Genomic DNA, 17,243 nt, shown 5'->3' on the forward strand with positions numbered 1-17,243 from the left:
TTACAAACTGTTGCTGAGTTTTAACATTCTCTCATTAAAGATGGATCATTTTAACTTCTGGTCAAAACTATATGTTATTGATATCAACATCCTTTGGGTGAGATGTTATGAGGACATTTATTTCTTAACTAGAGCTGTAGTAGTGAAAGTATTCTGCATAGTTCAAAAATAGATAATTATATCGTATATGACTGTAGGCCTGATTCAGAGCCCAAGGGGGTCAATAAACAGTGTCTCTGTTGACTTCAGTGGACATGGGTTCCCTAAATTTAAGTGGAATTTTGAATTTAGTACTTCTACTACTCTTTCCCAAGCAGTTGCATAAATGTCAGCAGTATTTCCTTTGTGTCTAGTTATTCCTTTTCTTATTATGGATTGTAGTGGTGTGGTGGCCTCCTCTGGATGGGGAGGGACTAAAGCAGCTTTAGAGCAGCTATGCAAAGCCCAGCCAATGGGGAAAGGGCTTATTGGAAGCTAAACAGAGGAAGGCTTAGAAGCAGCCAATCAGGGCCAGGCTGGGCCTTGTGAGAAAAGCTGCAAGATAGAGGAGCTCAGTCTCTCCCCTGAACTTGAGGGAGAAGGACTGGCTGCCTATAAAGGGAAATATCAGGGACAGAGTAGTGCTGAGTACCGTTGGGAGAGACAGTGGAGCTCCAGCCTGAAGCCCTGATACAAAGGCAGAGTAGGTGCTTCACCCAATGAAAAGTGGCCCAAGGAAATGAGGCAAGGGCAGAGGGGAAGGAGTGGCAGTGAGAGGCTGCCAGCTATGGGGTCCCCCAGTAGTAAGCCGGACTGTATCCTCTCACCCTGGCTTTGCCTCACTGGCTGCCGAAGAGTGGCCAGCCAAAGAACTGCAATTTGCCCCTGAGGAAGTAGCTAGACTAGGGGCTGTGGTTCACCGCTGACTGCTAGTTCCCCTGGAAACAGAGATGGAAGTGCAGCCAGAGGGCTGTGCTCTGAAGAGAGCACCATGGCCCAGGAGTAACACACATCCAGAACCTACAGCAAGATGGAGACAGTGATGAAGGGACAGACACTATCCAAAAGGGCGCATGAATCAATCTAATTCATGGAGTGACTAGTAGGAGGCGCACTGTTACACAGACCTCGCCTTACCAGCAACCTGCCTTCAGCCCTTCAATAGGAGTTCTGTGGACAAACAATAACAAAACTTAGGACACGCTTATTAAAGTGCTTTGCAGTCCGGGGGCTGAAAAGCAGCATATAATTGTGAGATATTCTTATTAATCATTTATATCCCTCTTACACTGCTAACACAGCCCTGGGAGAAGTCCTAAATTCAATGTACATAACGACAAGTAGAAAGCCACTTGCCATGAGGGACAATTTCTAGCAACATCTGAGCCCTTTTTCACCATTAAGACTGGGTAGTAAGCTGGCAGGAAGTCCTACAACCACCTCCTCATGGTGAGAATCAATAACTGGCTTGGCTTGCAGGTGAATCCATCCTCTATGGGGAGAGGAAGCTGCCCCAAGAAAATCTGCTCCCTCAGTAAGCGTAGATCTCCCCAGGCAAGGATAGCCTTCTTCAGGAATGGATGAATCACCTTGGTGAAGGACACTTTACCCTGGGAGGGTTTTTATCTTTTTTGTTATGGAGAAAAGAAATTTTAATATTTATACCAGATTGGAACTAGACCAGGTAAACAGCACTCCTACTGCTGGTTTCAGTGCCCTGGCTGACAACGTTAAATACATTATGGAACTAATTCAGGTCACTGGACCTATGCATAAAACATTCTTTTCTGTGAGTAATTACCTCAGAAGAATGAGATATGTGATGTCCCTGTCAGGGAGGATAAGGGAGTTGAGAAATTTGATGTGATATATGAGGACCAGGTTGATAAAGATTTGTCATTTTTAGTTATGTTTTTTAACAAATAACCCTTTTAATAATATGGATGTGAACAATTTTAAAGTAGTTAGACACTTTGAACATCTTAATGTTTATTTAACTACTGTTTTTAATACAGATAATTGACCAAATAGCAGCTCATGGAATGATGGATTATTTTTTATTTAGAATATCCTGAAAATCGTTTTAATTGTCCTCTCTTCCCACAGAATTTTAGCAACTTTTGGAAAGTGGACAAAACATAAATGTGGCTCATAAGAGCAAGACCATTAAAGTTGCATGTAAAAAGCATAATAAATATCCTCAGGTCCATCATATAGTTTGCCACTAATCCGAGGATGTGCCCAGGGAGGTGGCTACCCAACAGATGGGCTGTGTCTCTTCTATTTGTAGGCTGGCCTTCCATGCTAAATTGGCATTGAGCCAACATTTTAGACAAATATTATGCGGTTAGTAATGAACAAAGGAAAGAAGGTCAGGTTGTTAGGAAGGCTGATAGTGAAACTACTCAATCAAGTATGCACTGAACAAGAAGTTGGACATCTTAGCCAATTCGAAATTAAATGAACAGGCAAGAGGTACATATGATGATGTCTACATGGCCATGTTACCTTAAAATAACAGCAGTTATGTGAAAAAACTTTGGTAGTGTCTAAATGACACACATACTACTTCAAAATAAATTAGAAATAACGGGTGCATTATTTCAGTTCTGGTAGAACTCATTTCCTAGGAATACCACGTGTTTCAGAATAGGCCATAGTGGGCTCCAATGGCACTATTTTGAAATAGCGCTATGGACCCAGAAATGCTATTCTGAAATAGCTGGGTGCTATTTTCAAAATGCATTTTGTATCTGGGGGCTCATCTACACTACCCCCGTCCTTCGAAGGGGGCATGTAAACAAGGTGGCTTGATGAATAGCATTGAAGTTTTGCGCTGCATATGCAGCACCTCATTAGCACAGTTCTCGCCACACGAACTTCAAAGTTGTTAACTTCGAAGCGCCAGCAAGCCGTATAGCTGTGTGCAGTTTGAAGTACCCATTCAACTTTGAAGTTCCCTTTATGGGGAATTTTGTGAGTAAGGGCACTTTGAAGCTACACAGGTACTTCGAAGTGCCTGAGGCTACATGGCTTGCCAGAGTTTCAAAGTTAGCAACTTCAAAGTTCACACGGTGAGAATAAGGCTAATGAGGTGCTGCATATGCAGCACAACACTTCATTGCTATTCCCTGCTTGGTGTCATTTGCATGACCCCTTGGAAAGAGGGGGCTAGTGTAGACAAGCCCTGGTTATGTTATTTTGAAATATCCTATTTCTAAAGAGGACTGTCATGTAGATGTAGCCTATAAGTGCATATAGTGAATTAAGGATGAAAACTAAAACAGATCCTGACAAGACATGTGTTGGCTAGGAAGAGGGATAGAAAGGTTAATGTTATTGATTAAATAATGAAGGAATTGGTGATGTCTGTGTAGTGGAGGGTCCTAAAAATTGCCATTGAGAGAACATCCATCTGTGGATAATGGGCTGTAGTGTGTAATTAGGCTAGGCAAGGGAGGGAGTCTGGACAGATCTTAAATAGTCTACAGGAAATTAAAATGTTATTGAGAGACTCCTGTATGGCTTCCGCTGGCGGGGCAATGGTAAAGGAATTGTGTAAATCATTGGTAGATGTTGGTTTAAGTGCTGATGTTAAAGAACATGGAGTGAGGGATAGAAACAAAATAAGCAATAAAGGGAATGCAGGTCGTAAGAGGTAGTCGAGTTCCATTGGAAGATATGCCCCCATAAAGACTAGTTATAAATGTTATCAAGGTATTTTTTAAAGATATAAAATTGGCACATGAAATATAACCTAATAGAGTCAAATGAAACATTGCCCTTACTGACACTGACCACTATTATATAGGTACACTAGATAATACTGGAAAAGCATTTAAGCAACTTGTTCTTGAAGAGATCTTTATGGTTAAATCTTCCTCAACTGCTGTATTACAGATGAGGCTACTGTTTAGCCAATGAGGGAGCTGTTAACAAAAGGGAAAAAGGGAACTAATGCTATGTGTGGAAGTTATGGAAAGGTGAGGAAGACTGTCTCACTTATATCCGGCATTGCAACACAACTAAAGATGTGCAGATTAAGAGGCAGAATAAGGTACACAGTCTCTGCTGTGATTGACTAAGCTAGTAAATGTGGGGGAAGACAAGAGTGGTATGACATCTTAGGAATAGTGAGGGAAATTTATGTCAGCTAGATATGGGTTTTATGAAGGGTGATGCTGCAGTAGATGTTGAAGTTACTGTTCATGGGGAGGATAATTCTGACAGTTTGGAAAGGGCCCACAGGTAGAAGGTTGCCTATTATTGAGCTGGGGAAAGAAATCAAAACCATTTGGAATATAAATGTCCACATCTCTGGTCTGGTAACTGGGGCTTGTGGCAAATGGAGTGAAAGTAACGATGAACTTCCAAATCTCCTGGGAACTGAGAGACATGAGAACTTTAAAAAATATCTTTGTGGACTCATGCAAAATGACATTGCTGACATGATGACCACGTTCCATGACAAATGGCCATCCCAGAGTTCCATGCCAGGTGTGCTATTTATTTTTCAATTGTTTCTCCACCTTTTAACCTCAATGGATTATTGGTTGTTAGTACCTGGCTGCTTATTTGCCTGTCCTTTCTATAGGATGGTTTCAACATTATCAAATCCTTATTAGGATTAATATTTTAAATTATTTTATTTTTACTGAACTTAGATGTGAACTGACCATGTGTAGTAACCAGAAAAGGGCAAATAACTACGCCAGTACAAAAGTAGCCCAAAAAAAACTGTACAGTCCTAAAAAACAGAAAGAACCAACGAGCAAGAAGGCTGGTGTTTTGTTTCTGAGCTAGTGCCTGAGTTTTCTATATTACTTTTAAACTCCCCATGGTTTTTGCTTCATGTCTGCAACTGCTGGCTGCACACAAAACACTGAAGTGAACCCAAATTCTTTTCCCATTGAGGATTTAAGTCTCCCTAGGAATTTTTTCACTCTAAATGCTGCTTATTTATTCATATTCTTATACCCCTACTTTCTCCCTGTGCTTGATCCATATTGACGTCGTACGTGAACTAGCCTGTGAAATCAATAGAGGTTTCCATTCAAAGCCTGAATACTTCTGAGCATCTGGGCCCATGTGCTTTCATGTTCTAAAGACGTCTACGAATGTAATTCCATAGCAACTGAAAATCAAGTAATTATTTTATTACTAGCATTTTGAAATCTTAAATTGAAGAGTGCAGTTTAGGTGCGATTCATTTTCTCCGAATACCAGTTGTCGTTCGGCTCTGAGATTTAATCAAGTGGTCCATTGCTCCTAGGGTCCCTGTGTCCCCCTTCCAACCTCAATGCCTTGAGAAGACAAGGAAAATAGAAACACAGTCTTCCCAAATCAGAGATTAGCCAGGAATTGAATCAAGGTAGAAGTACAAATGGCGCCTGCAGCAACATTGCAACTTAACCTTATATTTGGATTCGTTTACAGAATGTAGCTAGTTTAGCTAATTACAGTGGCAGCTCTTTTCGACTTTTCATTTTCAGAGCTCTACAGCTAATAAAACTGTCAATTTTCTTTTCTTTCAATGAAAGGTCAGCCCCAACAACAGCCCCTCCACCTTCTAACAGCTAGTGCCTGTATTAATATTTAAAATGTACACAGTGATATTTCCAAAAGGTCAGACTTTTAAAAGACATAAAATGTCAGCCTAATTCTTCTGTCTTCCAGCGTTTTTCCCCCTGCACCACCACTGTAATGTCCCATTTGTGATTCAATACTTAGTATGAACCATGTTAAATCAGATAAGCATGCACAGGAAGGTAGCAAAGAGGGAGAGAAGAAGGTGATGGGGGAAAGATGGTCTTTGGCTTGTGCCACTGGAATATGGTAGAAAAGATCTGGTTTCTGGCTATGCCACAGACTTCCTGTGTGATATTGATCAAGTCACTTAATCTATCTGGGCTTGATTCAGGAAGGTAGTTTAGCACATCTTACTTCAAGCAAAGGTAAAGCTAAGAGTTGGCCATGAAGGTCACCGAAGCTGTGTTTTGTTTTTGTTTTTTCATGCATTCGGCAACTTCAGCCCCAGGCTGCGGGACTTGGGAAGTCGGTTCAGAAATATGGAATTCCTTTTGATGAAATCACTGCTTCTGTTCCTGATGATGCTGCAAACAAAATGAACAAAATCAGGAACCATAGCCTTAGCATCATTTTTTTCTGAATGAGGTGCACGTAACGTGCACTGCCCATCTTCTCAGCTTAGTGAGATCTGGAGAAAAACACCTAGAAAAGTAAATGAACTTGACATTGTCATAAAACATCATTTACTGCCTGCCCTGCCAGTTCCCAAAACACAGTTCCCTCAATTGTTGCAGGAAAAAGGGAACATGCCTTCAATTCCTCCCTCCCTAGGAATCATGGGGTGGACCAGCTGACTTGAAGTTGTCCCTTCTCATACCAGCTACTCACAGGATGATGCAAGGGTTTTGATGTTGTTGTTGTTTGGTTGGTTTTGTTTTTTTAAAGAGGAATGGGAACACAGCTGTAGTTCATTTGTTGAAGATGTGGTTGGGGCTGCCGGTGACGAAGGACATGGGGGGCACTGCCCAAATGATTGTTACCTGCACAAATTTCTTTAACCCTTCCACATTTCAGAGACACACACACCTTTGCCTAATTCCTAAGGCTCAAAGTACAACCCTGTTAATTCAAACACCCACCTTTACCCAACTCCTGGGACTCAGGCATAACTTCCTAGTAGGTTACAGTTGGTTAGCTGTGACCACCTCCCACCTGTGACTTCTTCTCACTCCATCTCTAGCCCAAGGAAGCGCTGGAACAATGCCACGTGAGCCAGGTCCTGCCTTTACCCCTGCCCCTTTTCATTCAACCTCTCCTCCACCTTTTCTCTGAAAATCCCTTCACCAAGCATCATGGGCTGGGGAACTAGCAGGGGCAAGTGGCGTGACATGGCCCTAGCTTGTTCTGCCAATCCCTGCTGTGGGTGCCAGGCCCCTCTCCACTACTCCTCTTGGCCCCCTAGAGGATCTGGCCCCTTGAGGCCTTCTCCTCTATATGTTGACCCTGGATGTAGTCACTTTAAATCAATTAATGGAAATTAGAGCAGGTGAGGCAGTCTGAGCCTTTGCACTGAGATGAATGGCAATTTTCACTGCCTGTGAGAAATCCGCCTACAGACGGTGGCAAATGATTTGGCAGCTCTTGCCCATTGAGCAGGGGAGACAAGAAACTGGGTGGGCTCCTGGACCAGCTGATGGGGGGACAAGAGCCATACTCCCAGAGGGGGCATATCCTCAGGCAGAAGGGGCGGAGCTGGGGGCAGCCAGCCTTCAGTGCCGCCTACAGCATGCGGTGCTGCAAGCACACCCCAGACAGCCCTCAGGACGTGCCTGGAGCATGCCACAGCAGTTGCTCAGGTTCTGATTTTCAAGGGCCTGGGGTCCTTTTGAATCACTGAGCCCTGGGGCAATTGTCGCTCTGCCCAACTTCAAGCTCACTGATGCGGGTGGAGGCATAGTCCTTCCGTGTCAAGACCAAAACCTCGTAGCTATGAAAGCCCTCCCCCAAAACAGCAATAAAAACCACATCTACATGAATGGTTTTGTCAACCTGCTGACAATTTTTAAGCTGGCTGAGTGTTTAATGGGGGGGTGGGGGTTGGCAGTCCTCAGTGGAGAAAGAACAGGGTACGAACTATTTAGAAAAGCTGGACAGACACAAATCCATGGGGCCAGATCTGCTTCCGAGGGTGCTGAGGGAGTTGGGTGATGTGATGGAAGAGCCATTGACAATTATCTCTGAAAGGAGAAGAATGAGAATCTGAGGGACTACAGACCAGTCAGCCTCTCCTCAGTCCCCAGAAAAGTCATGCAGGGGATCCTCAAGGACTATGTTCTGAAGCACTTGGAGACAAAAGTGATCAGAAACAGTCAGCATGGATTCACCAAGGGCAGGTCATGCCTGACCAGCCTCATTGTCTTCTGTTATGACGTAACTGGCTCCATGGATATGGGAAAGGCAGTTGTGATATGATATTCCTTGACTTTAGCAAAAAAATTTTGTATAGTTTCCCACAGTATCTTTGCCAGCAAGTTAAAGGATTATGGATTGGATAAATGGACTGTGAGGTGGACAAAAAGCTGGCTAGATCATTGGGCCCAACAGGTAATGATCACCAGCCCGATGTCTGGTTGGCAGTTGGTATCAAGCAGAGTGCCCCAAGTTCTGCGGTGTCTTTGTTCAACATTTTTATTAATGACCTGGGTGAGGGTATGGAGTGCACCCTCAGCAAGTTCATGGATGATGCTAAGCTGGGGGGAGAGATAGATCTGCTGGAGGGTAGGGATAGGATTCAGAGTGACGTGAACAAATTGGAAGGCTGGGCCAAAAGAAATCTGATGAGGACTGGGGACTGACTGGCCAAGCTGAAGTTCTGCAGAAAGGGTTTGGGGATTATAATGAATAAGAATCTGGATATGAGTCAACAGTGTGCCCTTGTAGCCAAGAAGGCTAACAGCATATTGGGGTACATTACTAGAAGCATTGCCAGCAGATCTAGGGAAGTGATAATTCCTCTTTATTCAGCACTGGTGAGGCCAGATCTGGAGTATTGTTTACAGAAAGATTGTGGATGCATTGGAGAAGGCAACAAAAATAATTAGGGGGCTGGAACACATGAGGATTGACTGAGGGATCTGGGCTTATTAAGTCTACAGAAGCGTGAGGGGGGATTTAATAGCAGCCTTTTCTCAGTGGTGACAGATGACAGAACCAGGAGCAATGATCTTAAGTTGCAGCAGAGGAGGTCTAGGTTGGATATAAGGAAAAACTATTTCACTGGTGGGGTGTCAAAGCACTGGAAGGGGTTACCTCGGGAGTCAATGGAATCTCTATTCCTAGAGGTTTTTAAGTCCCAGCTTCACAAAGTCCTGGCTGTGATTATTTAGTTGGGATTGCTCCTCTTTTTAGCAGAGGGTTGGACTTGATCACCTCGGGTGCCTCTACACTAGCCAGCTACTTCGAAGCAGCTGGCACAACATCGAAATAGCATGCGACGGAGAGTGCTTGTGCGTGTGGATGCTCCGCATTTCCTTCCAGGGCGGCTCCTTTCGACGTTCCCCATCGCTACTTCGACGTTGAACATCGATGGCACCAGCCCTGGAGGACATGTAGACGAAACGTGTCGAAGTAGTCTATTTCAATGTTCTTACTTCGAAATAGGCTACTTTGACGTAGTGTGCTAGTGTAGACGTAGCCCTCCTGAGGTTTCTTCCAACTCTAGGATTCTACGGTCCCAATCAGGCCAAGTTCTTGACCTTGCATCAATAATTGTTTCTGAGTCTATTCCCATGTTTGAAGACAATGAGTTGGCAAAGGCCAAGTTTTGGAACTACAGCAGTGCCATTTCTAAAATAAAGTGCCTTGACATTGTGGAATTTGGGTGTAACTTAAAAGATTGCTTTCCAAGTCTGTCTGTAATAACCCTGAGGTGTCAATTGGTGCCCATTAACTGTGTGAATTGTAAAAGGTCGTTTTTGTTTTACAAAGATATCTTGCGAGATGGCAGACACTCAATCAAAAAGATGACAAAGTGGTGATGTAAAACATGCTGTTTTAGAGTCTTGGAAAACTCTTAGTAAATGACCATTTTGCACTCTAACAATTAATCTTGTCAATAGTCAAAATTATATAAGCCTTAATAGGCATTTTAAAAGCTTCTGTACTGATGTAGTGAAAACTGCATTGCTGTGTGTACATGGCAATGATTGTATTATTTATTGCCCACATCTCGTTTCTGTTAATAAAAATACCTAGGATAAAATCTTAGCCTTAACCCTGTGAAGTCAAATGGCTTACTTACATCCTCAAAGTTAGCTAATCGTTTAAGTACCTCAATTTCCTCAGCTGTAAAATGGGGGGCAGGGAAAATACTCCCTTTTCCCCACTCTTTGACTGCCTTGTCAAGACTGGAAGCACTTTGGGATGGGGCCCTCCTACTGGGCCTGTTAAGTACTTGGCAGAATGAGTCTCTGAACTCAGCAGGAGACTCTAGCTACTGCTGAAGCACAAATAAGTGTAAGGAGCCAAACTAAGTCATACCAACCAGGACCTTGTGTAGCCAGACAAATCTCCCAACCCTTCTTTCCTCCTTCACTGTAACTACTTCAAGCCACAGATGTGCTAAGGCATCGAAACCACGAGAAGCACAAGAAACTAGAAAAAGGGGACAAGCAGGCTGCTTCTGGAACTGGGGGCCTTGGGCTACCCTTGAACAGTACCGATATGTGATACGCCCACATAATGTTCCAGGAGAGGAATCCTATGCCCATGTGAAAAGAATGTTTTGCCTTAATGATTCGGCTAACATTCGGCTATCTTCACATAACAAGTGTAAATTAACTAGTAACTGCCTTTTAAGACTGGTGTCACTGAGACGTACCAGCACAGTTGGTGTCTTCAGATAAGGAAGGGTGTACGTAACCAGTGGGGTATAAAGTAGGGCCTGGCAGCAGATATGAACTGAGGTGCAATTGCCTAACCTGCTGGTCAGGACGGGCCTTTGCATCCCGAGGTAAGGGGACACCCTCCTCATACTCTTCTTCCCAAGGGATTGAGTGACAGACGCTGGCAACGCCGGAGTCGGACAATGTAGTGGTGAGAATTATGCCTGCTATGCATTATTTTGCATGCATTTAATAGGTTAAGTGTTGTTGTTGTTGTAACTAAAGTTAAGTTTAATAATCTAAATAACTTGTAAGTTCACATCTCATACCTGCTAAACTTTTCACTGTAATAAATCATAGTAACCACTACACTAAGCCTGACTCCTCCAGTAATTGCATCGAGCCATACACAACCACAGAACCCTAGCCGGCTTCTGGCTAATTAACCCCTTAGGGTCGGTGGGGCTAGTGTGCTGGAAACTGCACGGTGAGTTTGACCACCTGCCAAGGGGCAAACTCCTGGGGCATCCGTCAGCCACCCTGGCTGCCCGCTGTGAAGGGACAGTCTGTCCTAGCAGTTAAAGACTCGGATGTAAAAGGGACTCCCTCTGGCACTAAGCACTAGCCCGATCAGCCACCCCTTTTGTGTTGGCTAACACCTTCTCAAGCCAGGACTTAAAAACCTCGAGGGATGGAGAATCCACCACCTCTCTAGGCAACACATTCCAACACTTCACCACCCTCCTGGTGAAGTACTTTTTCCTAATATCCAAACTACACCTCTCCCTCTGTAACTTCAGACCATTGCTCCTTGTTCGGCTATCTGTCACCACTGAGAACTATTTCTTTCCATCCTCTTTAGAGCTCCTCTTCGGAAAGTTGAAGGCTGCTATTAAATCACCCCTCAGTCTTCTCTTCTGTAAACTAAATAAGCCCAAATCCCTCAGCCTCATCTCATAGGTCATGTGCTCCAGCCTCTTAATCATTTTTGTTGCCCTCTGCTGAACGTGCTCCAGCACATCCATATCCTTTGCATACTAGGGGGCCTAAAACTGGACACAATATTCCAGATGTGGCCTCACCAGTGCTGAATAGAGGGGAATAACCACTTCTCTAGATCTGCTTGCAATGCTCCTCCTAATGCACCCTAATATGTCATTAGCCTTCTTGGCTACAAGGGCACACTGTTTACTAATATCCAGCCTTTCATCGACCATAGCCCCTAGGTCCCTTTCCATTGTACTGATGCTTAGCCCGTCAGTCTGCAGCCTATAACAATGTTTGGGATTCTTCCTTCCCAAGTGCAGGACTCTACACTTCTCCTTGTCGATCCTCATCAGATTTCTTTTGGCCCAATTCTCCAATTTATCCAGGTCACTCTGGATCCTATTTCTACCCTCCAACGTATCTGCCTCTTCTCCTAGCTTAGTGTCATCAGCAAACTGGCTGAGGGTGCAATCCAGTCCCTCATCTAGGTCGTTAATAAAGATGTTGAACAACACTGGCCCTGGAACAGAGCCTTGCAGCGCTGTGCTTGAAACCGACCACCATCCAGATACTGAGCCATTGACCGCTATCCGTTGGGCCTAGACTGTCAAGCCAGCTTTCTATCCATCTTATAGTCCATGGATCCAATCCACACTTCCTCAACTTATGGGCAAGAATGTTGTGGGAGACTATCAAAAGCATCCAGTAGAAAATGCTCTAGTAGGGCAATTGGTGATTACCCCAGTATGTCAGTGGAGCAGTGGTGGGCAGATAATCTGACTGTGGGCAACAAGACTTTTTGTTGATGTTGGCCATCCACAGGTTCCTCCCTTTGCAGCTCTCAGTGGCCATGGTTTGCCATTCCCAGCCAATGGGAACTGCAGGAACAATGAACACAGCCACTGCGAGCTGTGGTGGCAACGGCAGTTGCAGGTGAAGGGGCTGCCGGATTCTGCTGGCTGCCACTTCCTGCAATTTCCATTGACTGAGCACTGAAAACTGCAGACACTGGGAGCTGATGGGGCAGTGCCTGCAGATGGACAACCTTAGTAAAATGTGTCTTGTGGCCCACAATCAGATTATCCTGGTTGACTGCATGTGGCCCACAGACTCTACCCCCACCCCTGGAGTGGAGCCATCACAGTTGTGGAGGGTTCTATACCATCCACTCACCACAACTGACATTCTGGGGCATATAATGGGTGGAAAGGGGAATGACCAGCTGGTACCTCTGTCCAGCAATCTCAGACAACATAACTGTTCTTCCTAGACCACAACGAGCCAGCATTGGTCAATACAGACCTGTGGCATCTCTAACCTACGTTCTGTGGTCAGTAATAGCTTCCACATGATCCAGGACAGGAGCAAGCACAAAAGTACCTTTAAATTGTCTTTACATAGCCATCACCACCAGGATTGAGCATGACTTGCTAGACCTGAGGATTTGACCCTGTTTCTGGCAGACCTGAGCACAAGATTCAGCAGACCTGAATTCCAGTTGGAGCGGTTTCCTTTTTCTGGTGACAAGTATCAGAGGGGGTAACCAAGTTAGTCTGTATCTTCAAAAACAACAACAAGTCCTGTGGCACCTTTTAGATTAACAGCGGGTCTTTGCCCACAAACGCTTATGTTCCAAAATATCTGTTAGTCCATAAGGTGCCACAGGACTTCTTTCTTTTTCTGCTGAGTTATCTTCCAGGCTCTAAGTCAATAGCCACCCATCTGCCACACCACCAGACAACAACTTCCACAGGGCCATTTCTTCTCTGGTTAGAAGAAACCCCATCCCTCCTGTGGAAGAAACCATCAAAAATGAGGCAAGTAGTTGATAGACAGTTGTCAGTTTCCAACAGCAAATTACTTAGTGGAATTTCAGTCAATGCACACTTTCTGGGAAAAAAGAAAAGTCTGCTAATGGACAAAGCTCATGAGCAGGGAGGCATTACTGGCGCTGGTTTTTAATGTCTAATACTGATTACCAACAAAATATATGTTCAGTCCTCGTTCCCTCCCAAGAATCCAGTTTATTTTTCATAATCGTAAAGCAGTTCCCCCACAAGAGCTCTGATCATGGCCCAGGTCCATCAGCTTAACCCAGAATTTTTGATAATTTCAATCCAACATTGGGCTTGAGGCAGGAATGGGAAATTGCAGGACGCGGTCCTGCAAAATGAAAAGGCAAAGGCAGTCAGTTGAATCTTTATGAGCGCATCAAATTCCAGTTTGATTATGCAATATGCCCCCACCGAGATAAATATTATCCTCTTACAAGGTTCACCTAAAGGTAGATGCACTGAAGTTCCATTCAGTAACTGTTGCAAATAAGAATTAATGATCAGGGCTCTGACTCTTAGATAACTATAAATATACATTAAAATCCTAGAAGATGTTTTATATTGTGTCACGTAAGAACTTTCACGGTTGCAATCGTCAAAATTTTAAAAAGTCAATTGAGTTGGACAAAAAATCTTCTAATCACTACTTCTCTTGTGCAGTGATGGGTCTACTGCATTTCACTTCTGTAGCTGTTTTTATAGGCTACGTCTACACGTGCAGCCAACATCGAAATAGCTTATTTCGATGTTGCGACATCGAAATAGTCTATTTCGATGAATAACGTCTACACGTCCTCCAGGGCCGGCAACGTCGATGTTCAACTTCGACGTTGCTCAGCCCAACATCGAAATAGGCGCAGCGAGGGAACGTCTACACGTCAAAGTAGCACACATCGAAATAGGGATGCCAGACACAGCTGCAGACAGGGTCACAGGGCGGACTCAACAGCCAGCCGCTCCCTTAAAGGGCCCCTCCCAGACACAGTTGCACTAAACAACACAAGATACACAGAGCTGACAACTGGTTGCAGACCCTGTGCCTGCAGCATAGATCCCCAGCTGCCGCAGAAGCAGCCAGAAGCCCTGGGCTAAGGGCTGCTGCCCACGGTGACCATAGAGCCCCGCAGGGGCTGGAGAGAGAGCATCTCTCAACCCCCCAGCTGATGGTCGCCATGGAGGACCCAGCAATTTCGACGTTGCGGGACGCGGATCGTCTACACGGTCCCTACTTCGACGTTGAACGTCGAAGTAGGGCGCTATTCCGATCCCCTCATGAGGTTAGCGACTTCGACGTCTTGCCGCCTAACATCGAAGTTAACTTCGAAATAGCGCCCGTCGCGTCTACACACATCGGGCACTATTTCGAAGTTGGTGCCGCTACTTCGAAGTAGCGTGCACGTGTAGACGCAGCTATAGTGACTCAAAGGGTCATTTCTCATTACTTTTCCAAGTGGAACAATTCAGGCTTCCGCTTGATGAGCTATTGAATTCTAAGGTAACATGAAAGGTATATAAAAGAGCGGTCAAGATAAAGCCCTTGTTTAAAAATTGCAAGAAATTACCTTTTTTTTTTTTACATTCACTTCGCACAGAATGGAGACATTAAACACATGTGAAGTTGTGTGCTTTTCACTCTCGCTTTGTTACCCACAGCTAGAGGAAGCAATCAGTAATAAATTATACATCACAAAAGGAGCACCACTCATTCTATGTTGAATTTGCTGAGGACACAGGAGCTCTGTCTACACATGCATTCCTCCTTTGAAAGAGGAAAGCAAATGAGGGAAATCGGAAATGTAAACAAGGCTCTTATTCACATATCTTGGGCTTCATTTGTATAATCTCTTTTTGGAAAAGATTATTTTGAAAGAAGAAAAGCATTGTGGATGGGGTTCTACCAATTATAACCCCCATTTTTGAAAGAACCCTTATTGCTAAAAACAAATTGGAATGAGGGCTCCTTCGAAGACAGGGTTTATTTTCAAAAGAGCCCCATCTACACTGCCTTCTTTTCTTTCAAAAGAATGTCTTCCAAAAACAAATTATGCAAATGAAGTGTGTGATATGTAAATTGGCATCTAATTTGCATTTCCAATATTTCCCATTTGCATTCCTCTTTTGGAGCAGAACTTAAGGAGCAGAACGAAAGAAAGACCCAGCACTAAGAAGCACTGACCTGATGTCAGTATATAAAGACTATAGGGGAGACAAAGGAAAGGTGATGTATGTGCAATATTTAATACCACTGACAATCTGAGATGGCAGGAGGGCAGAGCAATGTTCCCTCTATGTTTTCCCATCCATGAGTGGAATACATTTTGTTACATGCACCAAGTTATGCATGGATGTGCATCACCAGTAGAAACAAAAACACTAGTTATAATTAGTATTTTTAAAAAGTTACTGTAGGGATAATTACCCCAGCTAAGACAGGTTAAGCATTTTAGACTTCACTACTCAAAGAATTAAATGTAAAGTGTAAGAGAGACATAAAAATGAAGAAATGCACAGACCAAGAAGTAACAACACCAGTAATACAAGCATGTGTTGGGAGCTTTGACAGAAACTGAAATAAAATGGAGAGAAATAAAAATTAAGAACTGCATACACCAGTCAAAAACTAGAATAACAGCCTTTTGAAAAAATGAAATTTGAGAATATATGTGCATATGGGGGTGACACAGAGACATTGTGCTTGTTCTTGTCTGGCACAGACCCAAAGTGTGTATGACTGTATGTGTATGTGTCTGTTGGCTCTTGGAGAAGTTTCTGCCAGATGCCATGCACTGTCTCTTTAAGGCACTTTCTTTTGTAACTCAAAGGTTTATTAGCATATGGACTAGCCCGCCTGCAACATTAAATCCAAACTAGAAAACATTTTGGGCCTAATCCAAACTCCAGTGAAGTTAATGGGAAGTCTCCCATTGACTAGAGTGAGGTTTGGATTAGGCCCTTAAAAGCATCTTTAGAGAGTAAGCTTAGCGGGGGCTGGGAGTCAGCATCTTGTCAGCTTTTACAGTTGTACAGTACCTAGCACTTTTGCAGGTGATAGCAGAAATAAATTATTATAATACAATATTTTATCCTCACGGGAGACAGCAAATGAGAAGTAAAGGCAGTTCCTGCTGGGAAGGCAGGACCTTGGAGGATCTATATTCTTTTCCATCTTACATGGTTTATGTTCTTTGTCTGGCTTATTTCCATCCAGTCCATGGGCAGTGGGTGACACTACAGCATGGGGAGGTAAGCCCCCCACAGTCCTGCTCTTTCTGCCCAAAGCCTGGCCCCACAATGGGCCCTTTGGCCTCTGCCCAGCCCCTCCCTGCCAACAAACAATGGCATAGGCCCCAACTTTGGACAGGTGCATCCATGGCTGCAGTCAGGACACGTGTTAAGCAGTGTGAAATACACCATCGTTCACTTAGGCTTACTGACAAGCTGTCCACCTTAGCGGACTTGCTTGTTGTGGAAACTGAAGTAGGAAATAAAACAGCCAAGGAGTGAAACATATCTGTCTGACCACCAAATCTGGCATCAACCACCCTGCAGGCCAATGTCTCTCTTCCAACTGTACAGCTAAACAATTGTATTTACTAACTTGTCTGCAAAACCAATTTCTCTCGTGACAGTAGTCATTGCCATAGAAGCAAAATTAGCATAAGCAAATCTAATTACTGCAGGGATCTAACAAAGGGAGGACTTAGTCTTTTCACTTTTCCTTTTCGAATCACTAATTTTTCATTAAAGATACTGTCACTGACAACGGCCCTGGTAATTTGCTTACATATTCCATGAAAGAATGTAGAGATAAGCAGGACTACATCAATATAAGTGATGGGTTACAATAAGTGCATCTACTGCCATTATAAAAGCTATGTCAAAGATTTCTTTTAACCATTTCGTCTCACTTGGTACATCTTTCCTCAGTTATAAGTACAGACATTTCATTTCTCCCAAGTTTTTAGTCCCCGTGTTCGCTACATTTCTATAGTCACAGAGAGGAAGCCACGCTAGTCTATACAGTATCAAA

This window comes from Carettochelys insculpta, chromosome 3 (assembly GCF_033958435.1).
Source record: "Carettochelys insculpta isolate YL-2023 chromosome 3, ASM3395843v1, whole genome shotgun sequence".
NCBI lineage: Eukaryota > Metazoa > Chordata > Testudines > Carettochelyidae > Carettochelys > Carettochelys insculpta.